The 13,576-nt window shown below is 44.5% G+C and overlaps 1 long non-coding RNA gene across 1 annotated transcript; it reads right to left on the reverse strand.

The window, feature by feature from the left end:
- Nucleotides 1-775: 775 nt before the first annotated feature.
- LOC139178067 (uncharacterized) lies at nucleotides 776-7,877 on the reverse strand. The gene is made up of 3 exons (XR_011562496.1): nucleotides 7,325-7,877; nucleotides 3,472-3,645; nucleotides 776-1,665 (listed from the first exon to the last, which is right to left on the reverse strand). It is a non-coding gene; the product is annotated as an uncharacterized lncRNA (long non-coding RNA).
- Between the last annotated feature and the right edge of the window lie 5,699 nt (nucleotides 7,878-13,576).

The raw sequence follows: 13,576 nt of genomic DNA on the forward strand, positions 1-13,576 counted from the left end.
ATGGACAGAGGAGCCTGGTGGATTGCAGTCCGTGGGGTCACAAAGAGTCAGACATGACTGTATGACTGATATGTTCACTTTCTGTGAAAAACAGCACCGTCTGCTTTGAAGTTTATGCCCTTTGGCCAAAGCATTCCCTCCTCCTCACATTTTCATGGGTTCCTGTTTACGCCTTCTCTTTCCCCACGTCTTGGCCACCAGCCTTGTGCATGGCGTCGCCTTTCACATGGGCAGCTTAGCGCAAGTCCTGGCTCTTAATGGCTTCACTTCCTCTTATTCAATAACGTATTCATCTCCTCAGCAACCTTCTTCCTCAGTCACAAGGAAAATTGTCACCGTGCAAAACTTCTCCACCTCCAAAACTTCCTATTCCAGTGTCCTCCTCCATTTCTCAAACATGCTTTTCCAGCCACTCTTATCACTACTGTGGTTCAGCTTTCTCAATGTGTTATCCCACTCCCTGCTTTCCTTTCTCCCCATCTACCAGTCTCCTGTTGTTCACACTCCCTTGGTCTTATTGTCATGTGATGGCCACCGTATCAACAAAAATCTTGCCAGTTCTCTAGTTGGATTTTGAGGCCTGTTTTTCTGACACGTGCACTGGAAAAGTCTAACCCTGGAGGCCCCAGCTGTGCTCTTTTTATATGTCTGCACCTAAGTAGTCAAGGAACTCTGAGGAAGAACAAGCAACAGAACATCACGATTCGTTAGTCAAGATAAGCCATCTCTGATGGGCCCTCAAGTGTGTCTTAAAAAAGTTAGTCTCTCAGTCATGTCCGACTCTTTGACTCCATGTACTATAGCCTGTCAGGCTCCTCTGTCCATGAAATTCTCCAGCCAAGAATACTGGAATGGGTTGCCAGTTCTCTTTTCAAGTGTATCTTACCACCTTACTAAACTTGGAGGTCATCTTGCAGATATTCCTTCTTCATCTTTAGGTTTCCTACCTTCACGCGAGTGTATGTTCCTCGGTTCTTTGTCTCGTCAAAACAAGGATTTGGAGCAACGGACATTAAAGCCCTCAGCACATCACAGCTCTCGGGTCTTGGACAAACCGTGTTACAGCTCTTAGGCAAATCAGTGTTACAGCTCCATTTTATTTAGAAGATAGCAGGAGAATCCAAGACTCGAAGAGAAGAGAGTGGAGGAGTGTGTGGGGAGGGAGGGAGGGAGGGAGAGAGAAAGAGAGAGAGAGAAAGAGAGAGAGAGAGCACGCGCACGCACGAGGGAGAGAGAGTCCTGAGAAAGTGCTTTGGCTCCTCCTTTTATATGTTTTTTCCTCCACCTGGGTCTGCCCTATGCAAATTGGGCTTAGCCAGGAGTGCTGTTTGTTCTGTTTGTTCTGCCTGAAGTCTTCACTCTGGTCCTCGGACCTTCCTTGTCTTTTAGTCACCACCATTTTGGACTCCTTTTCCCTATTCTACCTACCTAACATTCCCCCCTCAAGAGATGGGAGGCCCAATTCTTTGGCAATAGGGGCATTGAGGTCTTTCTGGCTACTTCCTGCTGAACTGGGGCGGCGAGGGGTATTGGGCCTCCCCGTCTTGCTAGTCTCAATCCTCAGAGTCCTTATAGCAGTGTCCAAGGGTGTGTGTGATATTTTCTGTGGTCAGCTGTAGTTTTATATCTTTGTTGAACTGGCACTGCACATTGTAGCTGGTTGACCTGGGCAGAGACAAAACAGGTTAGCCAATTGACAGTACATGGAATAATCATAAGCATCATCAATATAGCATAACAAGGACTAGTAGGGACATTGGTCAATTTTAAATTCACATCACCAGGATAGCTCAAGTCCCTCCTTGTTCAGGGATCAGAAGATCTATCTCCTGTCTGTCTTAGAGTACAATCTCTGTCAAGCTGTGTTGGCTCCTTAGAGTTATCCTGAGAAGTCTTATCCCCAGAAACCAGATTTTGGGTGTGTTCATTAGAATGGCACTCATTGGTAGTTCTAAATAAGTATCTGTGATCTCCCAGGGGCTCACAGGTGTATTGAGTGTCTTCTGTTTTCTTCCACGGCTTGACTCGTGAGTAGTGAATCCAGGAGTCATGTCCTGGTATCTTGACTGCTGTGGGGGTAGAAAGTATTACAGGGTAGGGGCCCTTCCATGTGGGCTGGAGTTGAGCCTTTGGGGACCCATCTTTCCAGACTTTAATTAGGACTTGAGTTCCTGGAGCATATAGTGGTGACTCTTTAGAATCTTTGGGTCCTGGTTCATACCCCACAAGCATATATCCTGTTGGAATTGCCCAATGGCCATGGTATAAGACTGGAGGGTCTGAACCTCTGGATCTAGGAAGAGGTCATTGACATAAACAAAAGGTCTCCCATATAGCATCTCATAAGGACTAAGACCAACCTGTTCCTTAGAGGCAATGTGGGTGTGGAGGAGAGCTATTGGTAAAGCCTCCTTCCATCCCAGGGAGGTCTCCTGGGTTATCTTTTTTATTGCTGATTTTAAGAGTTGATTGGCTCTTTCTACTTTTCCTGAAGATTGAGGCCTCCGGGCACAATGGAGATAATAAGTAATGCCCAATGCTTTCAAGACTCTTTGGGTGACCTTAGAAGTAAATGATGTCCCATTTACACTTTGTAATGACCTGGGCAGACCAAATCTTGGAATGATTTCATGGAGCAGTTTTTTTACCACCTCCTTAGCCTTCTCAGTCCGGGTGGGAAAGCCTTCAATCCATCCTGTGAATGTATCTATCATAACTAATAGGTATTTATACTCTTGAGAAACTGGCATCTGTGTGAAGTCCATCTGCCAGTCTTCTCCTGGGTAGGCCCCACGTCATTGGATGGGCTGGGCCAGCCGAGGTCTTCGAGCTCCTTGGGGGTTGTTTAATTGGCAAGTGGGGCAAGAGGAGACCACCTGTCTTATAGTTGTTTGGAGGCCTGTTCCTCTGAAGGACCTTTCTAGTAATCTTTGGAGGGCCTTTTCTCCTAAATGAGTAGTGGCATGTAAGGAGTTAACCAACTTCCATTGGAGGTTTCCAGGCAGAAAAAGGAGTCCCTCCTTTTTGAACCACCTCATATGATCTTCTTGAAAGCCCTCGCTCTTAGAGTTTCACCTTCAGTATATGAAGGAGTTTCTGGCAAATTAGTCTGTGGAACTAAGGTGGCAATCCCTATTAGGTCATGGTTCTGTAATGCTGCTCTCCTAGCTGCCTGATCAGCTGCTTGGTTCCCTCGTGCCACTTCCGTGTTCCCTTTTTGGTGTCCTTTACAGTGGGAGACTGAAACCTCAGTGGGAAGATGGACTGCCTCCAAGAGTCGAAGAATCTGATCACCATATTTGATTGGGGACCCTCGGGTGGTCAAGTGGCCCCTTTCTTTCCAAATAGCCGCATGTGCATGTAGCACCAGAAAGGCATACTTGGAGTCAGTGTAAATGGCTATTCCTTTTCCTTTTCCCAGCTCTAAAGCTTGAGTCAGGGCTATGAGCTCAGCTAATTGGGCTGAAGTACCTGGTGGCAGAGGCTTAGCCTCTATGGTCTCAAAATTGGAGACTACTGCATACCCGGCTCTTCTTTTTCCATCCAAGACAAAGCTGCTTCCATCAGTGTACCAGATTTCCTCAGGATTGGTTAGAGGATCTTCTGACAATCCCTCTCAGGGTTTTGTCCAGTGGTCCAAGGTTTCTAGACAAGAGTGAAAGGGAAGAGAGCCCTCGGGGGTAAGGAGGAGGGTGGCTGGGTTAAGAACCTCACAAGAGGATATAGTGAGGCCTGGATTTTCCATCAGCATTACTTGATATCTGAGGATTCTTTGATCAGACATCCATAAATGGCCTCTCCCATTTGGGAGTTGTTTTACTTGGTGGCTGGTAAAAATAGTTAGTTTGCCCCCAAAGGAGAGTTTTAAAGCATCTTCTATCATGATTGCAATAGTTACAAGATTTCGAAGGCAGAGGGGCCAACCTCGGGAAGTTGGATCGAAGCTCTTGGATTAATAAGCTACAGGCTGGGGCTCAGATCCCAATCTTTGAGTTAACACTCCCAAGGCTATTCCCTCTCTTTCATGGACATAAAGTTGGAATGCTTTTTCTGGGTCTGGCAACCTCAAGGCAGGTGCCTGAGTTAAGGCCTGTTTTGGTGTAGCCTCTGCCTCCTTTTGAGGAGTTCCCCATATCAGTGGGATTGAATCATCTCGTCCCTTTAAGCTTTCATATAAGGGCTGGGCGATTAGACCATAATTGGGTATCCAGATTCTACAATAACGTTAGCCCCAGGAAAGCTCGCAATTGTTTTCGAGTCGTGGGGGGAGGGCAACTGGAGGATTCCTTGTACCCGATCAGAGGACAGCCTCCTGGACCCGTGTGTAATCTGAACTCCCAGGTAAGTGACCTTTGTCTCGACCATCTGTGCCTTAGCATGGGAGACTTTATATCCCCTTTCTGCCAAGAAGTTTAGAACCTGAATTGCATGTTGTTGGGCACTTTTCTCATCTGGAGAGCAGATTAGTAGGTCATCTACATATTGTAATATTTTCCCATTAGGTCCCAGGTCTAGATCTAGGAGATTCCGACTAAGGGCCTGTCCAAACAGGTGGGGGCTATCTCTGAACCCCTGAGGTAATACTGTCCAAGTCATCTGTTGGTGTTTTTCTCCTGGGGCCTCCCACTCAAAGGAAAAAAGGTATTGGGATTCTTTAGCCAGTGGTATGCAAAAAAAAAATGTATCTTTGAGATCCAAGACTGTAAACCATTTGGCACTGGGTGGGATTTCTCCCAAGATTACATAGGGATCAGGTACTGTGGGATGGAGGGGGTCTACAGCTTCATTTATGATCCGGAGATCTTGAACCATTAGCCAGGTTCCGTCTTTTTTCTTTACTGAGAGGATTGGGGTATTACATGGCTAACTGGTAGGGATCAATAGCCCACAAGCAAGGAATTTATTTATTAAAGGCTGTAGTCCCTCCCGAGCCTCTCTTTTGAGAGGATATTGTTTCTGGTTAGGAAACCGAGTAGGATCTCGGAGGACAATGATGACCGGTTCAGCTTGGTGGGCTCGTCCAGGAATCCCCTGGTCCCACACCTGGGGGTTAATTTTGTCTTCCCATAGTTTTTGGTCCCTCTCTATTGAAGGTGTAATGGGTTCTTCAGTAGTAACCAGGAGCTGTAGAGCTCTAGGGGCTGAAAAACTTCCCATCACAAGGGTGGTCCCCAGTTTAGTGAGTATATCTCTTCCCATTAAGGGGGTAGGACACTCAGGGGCCACCAGAAACTGGTGGGAAAATATTTTCCATCCCAGCAACAAAGAAGTGCTCGGGTGAATCTTTCAGTAGTTGCTTTTCCTGTAGCACCCAAAATGGTACAGGTTTGGGAGGAGAAGGCTCCGGAGTAGGAGATCAAGACACAGTAGGTAGCCCCTTTATCAACCAAGAAATTCTCGGGCCTACCTGCCACATCCAGTTGCACCCTTGGCTCCAGCCCTGTGATGGTTATCTGTGACAGGCAGGCTGGCTGGAGTGGGACGCTTCAGTCCTCTTGAACCATCGTGAGGGTAGGCTTGGCGCTTGACCTTGAGGCTCTTGGGTCCCGAGGGCAGAGTGCCGCCCAATGTCCCAGTTGATGGCATTTGTGGCAAGCTGTTCTAGGAGACTTGTCACGGTTTGGACACTACAGATCAGGCATCTGTCTCGTGCCTTGTCCCTCAAGGACTCGGGGTTTGCCATAGGGCTTCTCTGGAGGGCGGCCAGCATCTGGGCATGCCTTATCTCTTTCTTTCTCTCCTTCTCCTGGGCCTTGGCCTCCTTCTCCTGTTCTGTTATAAAAGGTATTGGTGGCTGTCTGGACCATCTCATCTAAAGAGGCAGCAGGGTTCTGCTGTTGTAGTTGTTGTAACTTAATTCTGATATCTGATGCACATTGGGACAGGAATTTGTCCTTTAAAATCGTCCATCCCTCGTAAGAGTCTAAGTCCAGGTTGGTAAACTTGCCTTTTTTAGCCTCTCCAGAAAGGCAATGGGGTTCTCATTGGGCTCCTGAGTTATTGCTGAGACTGGGCACAGTCCCACAAGTAATAGGCTTCTTTATGTTTCCATGGGTGGACTTCCTTAGGCATGAGTCTTTCTAAAGCTTATCCTACCCAGAACTGTTACAACCTGAGAGCCAGGTGTCCCCGGGTCAGGGTGCAGATCCCCAGGCAGACTGAGGCATGACAGCCTCCTAGAGATCGAATCCCCAGGCAGGTCGAGGCATGACAGCCTCCCGAGGATTGGGTCCCTGGGCAGATCGAGGCGTGACGACCTCCTGGGACCCCTGGGACTAGAGGATCCCCGAACAGGTTGAGGCGTGACAACCTTTTGAAGACCGATCCCTAGGCAGGTCAAGGCGTGATGACCTCCTGGGACCCCCCGGACTGGAGTTTGGGCGTCCCCAAGATCTCCAGTGTGACCAGTATTGGGTAGGATTAGGGGGTTGGATATTATAGAGTATTTCCCTCCCAAGGCCAGCTATTTTCTGGTTGTCTCTCCAGAAGATTGTAGAGGCAGTCTTGTGGGTCTGGATGGGGCTCAGAAAAAGAGCATGAAACAGGAGGGAAGGGGGCAGAGCACAACCTTTGAAAGAATGACATAGCACAAGGGTATAATGTAAACTAATTAAAATCAATTGGGTCCAAGATGACAAGTCAAATTCAAGTAAACCTTAATCCCCAATCTATAAACCAACAGACACAGGCAGAGGTGGCAAGACAGCTCCAAGGCACAAGGTCAGAAGAGGGAGGAGTGGGTGGTTCCCCAATGGCTGGGATGATCCTCTCACTCATTAGCATATGAATTCCATCCCCTCACAAAACCTAGCCAGGCCTAATACCAGGGCCGAAGCCCTTGCCCTTGGCAATGGTTCACATCCTGGAGGGTGGCTTCTCTCTGGATCCTAACAAATCTACCTCTTATTGCTTTGTCTCTCAATGAATTTTTGCCATGAGACATCAGAGCCTGAGTTTCATTAGTTTTGGCCTGGCTTGAGTCCCGGGAGAGAGCTGAAGGACAGGAGGAAAAAGCAGTGGGTAAAACATGCCAAGGAATCCCCTTCATAGCCCACTGGAAAATTTGCTAAATATCTGACCGGTGCTCACAGTTTCATTGGTCTGATCTTTGGCACAGAGAAGAGAAAGGACAGAAGAACCCCCACCGGCTTGTATAACAGCTACTGGGGCTCAGCAGATAGTGCCTTTGGGACATGCTGAGGAGCAGCCTCTCCAGAGTCCCTCACTTGTGCCCCTGCTGCCCGCCTGTTCGCGGGAGGTTCGAGGAAACAAGAAATGAGAGATTGTAAAGGTCCCTCCAGCCATAGGAGCGAGGACCTCTTACCTTAACTGGAGGTCTTCTGGAATCTGAGACTGGGCCGCATGAGCTTTCTGCTGAGTTTGTTTTTCGCTGTCCCGGTTTCCAGCACCATGGGCCTTCCCCTGCGCTGGGTTTCTTCGCCTTCCGCTTCTAGCGCGGGAGCTTTGCTGAGTTGGTCTCCTGTTGTGCTTGGCCTCTTCCACGCAGAGGTTGTTTCAGCCAGGTTATATCCGAGTCACAGCACCATAGATGTCACGCGAGTGTATGTTCCTCGGTTCTTTGTCTCGTCAAAACAAGGATTTGGAGCAATGGACATTAAAGCCCTCGGCGCATCACAGCTCTCGGGTCTTGGACAAACCGTGTTACAGCTCTTAGGCAAATCAGTGTTACAGCTCCATTTTATTTAGAAGATAGCAGGAGAATCCAAGACTCGAAGAGAAGAGAGTGGAGGAGTGTGTGGGGAGGGAGGGAGGGAGGGAGAGAGAAAGAGAGAGAGAGAGAGAGAGTGCGCGCGCGCGCACACACACGCAGGAGATAGAGTCCGAGAGAAAGCGCTTTGGCTCCTCCTTTTATATGTTTTTTCCTCCACCTGGGTCTGCCCTATCCAAATTGGGCTTAGCCAGGAGTGCTGTTTGTTCTGTTTGTTCTGCCTGAAGTCTTCACTCTGGTCCTCGGACCTTCCTTGTCTTTTAGTCACCACCATTTTGGACTCCTTTTCCCTATTCTACCTACCTAACACTACCAAGCTATCTGCCCAGCACTCCAGCTGGTCTGCCTCAGTCACAGTAAATACTCTTTCCCCAGAGGAATAGTCATGACTTATCTGAGAACAGGGGTGTGACTTTACCTGGAACCAATGCTACATTCATTTTCAGTAGTTATATGGGCTTTCCTGGTGGCTCAGACAGTAAAGAATCTGCCTGTATTGCAAGAGACCTGGGTGTGATCCCTGGAAGGGGAAGATCCCCTGGAGAAATGAATGGCTGCCCACTCCAGTATTATTGCCTGGGAAATCCCATGGACAGAGGAGCCTGGAGGGTTACAGTACATGGGGTCAAAAAGAGTTGGACACAACTGAGACCACTTGCACTTTGGGGGCTTTTCTGGCTGTTACTATGGCAGTCATGGCCCTGGTGGGTGTGTCTTTAGCATTCTAATGTATTACAATGAAGTTCAAGGTCTACCGTAAGTCAAGACTTCCACCTTGGGCCTAGCAGGTTCTATCCAGTTCTTGCTTTGTTCTCTCTGCAGCTTCTTCCTGAAACTTAGATAAGAGTAGTTGGTTTCCATCAGGGAGAGACAGAGGTATGATTCTGGGGCAACAGTCCTGGTAACACTCATACACTGTGCCAAACACATCCTTTGATTCTCTTCACAATTCCCCACCCCCATCCCTAGACAGGCATGTTCTCTAATTTTCAGATTAGCATATTGAGGCTCTAAGAAGTTAATGCTGTCCTCAGTTCACAAAGTTAACTACACAATAGAGATAGGATTCCAAGTTCTTCACCTGCCATACACAAAGGGGATTCATTCTCCTTCATTGACTCATATCTTAGTTATCTCAGTAACCTAATATGAACATTCTCAGGAAAGCCATCTTGGATTTTGACCTTCCCCACCTCCCCACACCAAGTGGTTTCCATGCCTTGCATGTGTGTTTTATTTTTTTCCTACTGTTAAGTAGTTAGAATAGGAAAAAGGGGTCCAAAATGGTGGTGGCTGAAAGACAGACAAAGAAAGGAAAAGGCCCGCGAAAAGGGAGCAAAGGAAGTATCCTTGGACCTGAGTGAGAACCTCGGGTGAAACAAACATGCTCCCCTGCTGGCTAGGCCTAATTTGCATAGGGCAGGCTCAAGGGGGAGGAGATAAAAGATATAAAAAGAGGGAGCCAAGACTTGTTGAGGCTCCTCATTTGGGGTTGGCCTGCCCTCACGCCTCTTGCTGCAGCAAGACAAAACCAAGGAAATTACACACTCTCCCAGCACTACAAACTAGGCTGTTTCGTCCAGGATAACTTGAGTCTCAAGTCCATAGTCATTGTCTTTGTATGTCCAAGGAAACATTAAGAAATGTCTTCCCATTACATTTTCCTTTGCAATTTAAAGACAAGCCAGAGCTTACAATCTCAGCTTTTTTAGAAACTAAAACCTTTGCTGTGGTTCATTGAGTATATGTCAAGAGTTGGTTACTTCTGGCTCTTGCTAAAAAATATTCACTGCAGCTTATTATTATTCCTTTTTCCTAATGAGGTAAGTGAGCCTCAGAGATGTTAAGTAATTTACTTAAGATCGAATTATCCTGAAAAACAGATTCTAACCCAAGTCTCTTTGAAAATTGTATGAAAGTCACACTATCTCAGTGAACTCCAAAGAAGGGCTTTGTGAAACTCTTCCCCTCCCTCTGCCTTCCATAGGAACTGCTGGTTCAAAATCATGGCTTGGTGCCTGGATTTTGTTTATTTCAATATCCTAGAAGTTTTTAGGTAGTCAGGTTGTATGACATTTCAGAACCACTGCCCTGCCTTCTGGAAGAGTTTCTTGATGTGAAACCTTTAGGATTCCCTTTTAATGAGCACTCCACATCAAAGACCATTTAAAATTATTTTAGATTCTGATTTAATCCTCCTTAATCTCCCTGTTGCCAATATCGCTGGATCATGGAAAAAGCAAGAGAGTTCCAGAAAAACATCTATTTCTGCTTTATTGACTATGCCAAAGCCTTTGACTGTGTGGATCACAATAAACTGTGGGAAATTCTGAAAGAGATGGGAATACCAGACCACCTGACTTGCCTCTTGAGAAACCTATATGCAGGTCAGGAAGCAACAGTTAGAACTGGACATGGAACAACAGACTGGTTCCAAATAGGAAAAGGAGTATGTCAAAGCTGTATATTGTCACCCTGCTTATTTAACTTATATGCAGAATACATCATGAGAAACGCTGGGCTGGAAGAAGCACAAGCTGGAATCAAGATTGCCGAGAGAAATATCAATAACCTCAGATGTGCAGATGACACCACCCATATGGCAGAAAGTGAAGAGGAACTAAAAAGCCTCTTGATGAAAGTGAAAGAGGAGAGTGAAAAAGTTGGCTTAAAGCTCAACTTTCAGAAAACGAAGATCATCTGGTCCCATCACTTCATGGGAAATAGATGGGGAAACAGTGTCAGACTTTATTTTTCTGGGCTCCAAAATCACTGCAGATGGTGATTGCAGCCATGAAATTAAAAGATGCTTACTCCTTGGAAGGAAAGTTATGACCAAACTAGATAGCATATTGAAAAACAGAGATATTACTTTGCCAACAAAGGTCCGTCTAGTCAAGGCTATGGTTTTTCCAGTAGTCATGTGTGGATGTGAGAGTTGGACTGTGAAGAAATCTGAGCTCCGAAGAATTGATGCTTTTGAACTGTGGTGTTGGAAAAGACTCTTGAGAGTCCCTTGGACTGCAAGGAGATCCAATCAGTCCATCCTAAAGGAGATCAGTCCTGGGTGTTCATTGGAAGGACTGATGGGGAGGCTGAAACTCCAGTACTTTGGCCACCTCATGCAAAGAGTTGACTCATTGGAAAAGACCTTGATGCTGGGAGGGATTAGGGACAGGAGGAGAAGGGGACGACAGAGGATGAGATGGCTAGATGGCATCACCAACTTAATGGACATGAGTTTGAGTGAACTCCGGGAGTTGGTGATGGACAGGGAGGCCTGGTCCTGTGATTCATGGGGTCACAAAGAGTCAGACACTATTGAGCCACTGACCTGAACTAATCTCCGTTATTCTTATAGATAAGTGGGGGGAGGGGGAAAGTAAATAAAGTACAGATGAGTTCCAAGAAAAGTACATTATTCTTTCTGAGCAAAGAACAAATGAATAATGTGTTGTGCAAAGTAGAAAACAAAACAGTACACTTGATGTGTATGTAGAAAGTACACACTTATGATGTATATACTTTTTACAGTTTTTACCCAGGGTATGTATTTGCCTCAGTGTGAATTCAGTGGGCAGAAGGAAGGAAGGAAAGGAGGAAGGAGACAGTGGCAATATCTTTTTAGAATTTCACTAGCTGATCAAGGAAAAAAAAATAGAAGTAGGAAACTTGATGGGAAAGACAAAATACAGAGGAAGAGAGGAAATAAAAGATTTTTTTTTAAGTTATAATGAAATTCTGGCTAGCATCAGAAATGTAAGTAACTCTTTTTTGTCTTCTAATTATGTTATTTTTGGTTTCGTTGTTTTTACTAGTGTGTGTGTGTCTGTGTGTGCATGTGTTATTTAGAAAACTTAGACTTTGCCCTGAATGTCAAGGCATTTTTCAGCCCCTGCTAGAGAAAGCAGATGAATAGGTAGCAAGTAAAATATAGGCTGTATTATACACAGCTTAAAAAAAAAAAAAAAAAAAAACTATATATATATATATATAGTTTTTTTTTTTTTTTTCAAGAAGAAGAAGAAGGAAAAGCACCCTCTGGGGAATTTGCATACTAGTCAGACTCTGGTGGCTGCAGTGGGTGGTTCCGGCTGAGAGGCAGCTCTATTCTTAGACGTCTGTGCTGAGGATGGAAATTGTTCACTGCTGCTACAGGACTGCTGTTCTTCTAGTCAGTGCTTTTAACGGGGTTCACCTGTCAGATCAAATTTCCCAAACCTGTGTAAAAGGTGATTGTAATCAGACGTGTCATTCCCTTCTGCTTATGGCAAATCTCCAAACAGGGCTCTTTCTGTCAGTAAAGTACTGAAATGTAGTCTTTCCCTTCCATTAAGAGGATTGCTTTCATTTTAGGGGCTCAGGGATTTTTTTTTTTTTTTTCTTTTTCAGTTTTTTTCACTGTTCTTTTTGTTAACAAAAATGTATTACAAGTAACTATGGTTTCCTCTAGTTTAAAAAAAAAAGTGCCTTTTTCCTTTGAGTAACAACATTGATGGGACAGAGTTTCTGAATGTGTGGCTCTTAAATACAAACCAACTGATATTAAGGATTAATTTAGTCAACAAGGCAAGAATAGTCTTTGGTGCCTATTTCAACATTGTTTCTACTTGAATAAATTCACAGCTTAAAGGCCAAAAGATAGTGAGGTTGCCAGTAGTCTATCTAGTGACTGAAACTGAGTCTTTAAGATATACATTTTTAATGTATCAGAATATTTATATAAGTTTAAAATAGCAAATTTCGTTTTAAGCTTTAGTAGACTGTCCGACACCTATGCCTTTGGGGAAGCCTACAGCCTGTCTGGCTTGGTTTTCCTTTATCTGAAACTGCCTTAGAATTAGGGAAATAGATGTAAAGCCGTATTCAAGATGAGAATTCCTCAATACAACATTTTTGGACTCTTTTTTCTTACTCTTAAATCCTGGACTACATAATCAAAAACATATGTGAAGAAAGCAAATACGAAAGCTTTCTTGATGATTCTAAATTGGTGCTTATCGTGCCATCATTTTGTCATTTGACCAGTAAAGACATGAATCTGGGGGAGTTAAAGCAAAAGAAGTAGATACATTATAGAAGGCTTATTAATTTATAAATAAATGATGTTAAATGTGAATTCTCCTGGACTCAGAGGGAAACTTGGGAGAAACATAAAACCACCTTCAAAGGAAATGAAATGAGGAACAAATGTGATATTTGGGCCTTAGGAAAATATGAAGGTCAAGTGTACATGAGATAGAGATATATGATATTGCTATTCAATTTTCTATTTCAATGTGTACAGTTGTGCCAAGCATCCTTTTTCAAGAGCATAGTTCTTTTGAAAAAAGATTTCCCTCCAGGAATTTAAATATGTAAGTGAATGGAAGTACACAGCTTCAGAAGAAAAATTGCTTTTAATAAAATGACTGAGAGAAGTTTGGAGAAATGTACTTAACCAATGGTTCGTGGATTTTGAGATTTCATACACTAATAAAATTTTTATCCTTAAAAAGGCACAAGGCATATAGGCTCATGAAAAGAAACTTTTTTTCTTTTTAATCAAGGACATATATCTTTATTTAAAACTGCACTCCTAATACAGGGGGCACAGGTTCAATCCTTGGTTGTGGAACTAAGATCCTGCATGCTGCATGGCACAGTCAAAAAATACATAAACTTTTAAAAAGACAAATACTTTTATGAAAAACTCTCTGAATTACTCTCTTCACTTTCCCATGAACAGGAAGGGTTAAAAACTCCTGGCCAAAAAGCAGTCATTGACTAAACATTTAAAACATGAACTAGTTGGCTGACCAAAACAATGTCAGTTATAAATGAGGAAAATTTGGTCTCCATTTATAA

This window comes from Bos indicus, chromosome 20 (genome assembly GCF_029378745.1).
Source record: "Bos indicus isolate NIAB-ARS_2022 breed Sahiwal x Tharparkar chromosome 20, NIAB-ARS_B.indTharparkar_mat_pri_1.0, whole genome shotgun sequence".
NCBI lineage: Eukaryota > Metazoa > Chordata > Mammalia > Artiodactyla > Bovidae > Bos > Bos indicus.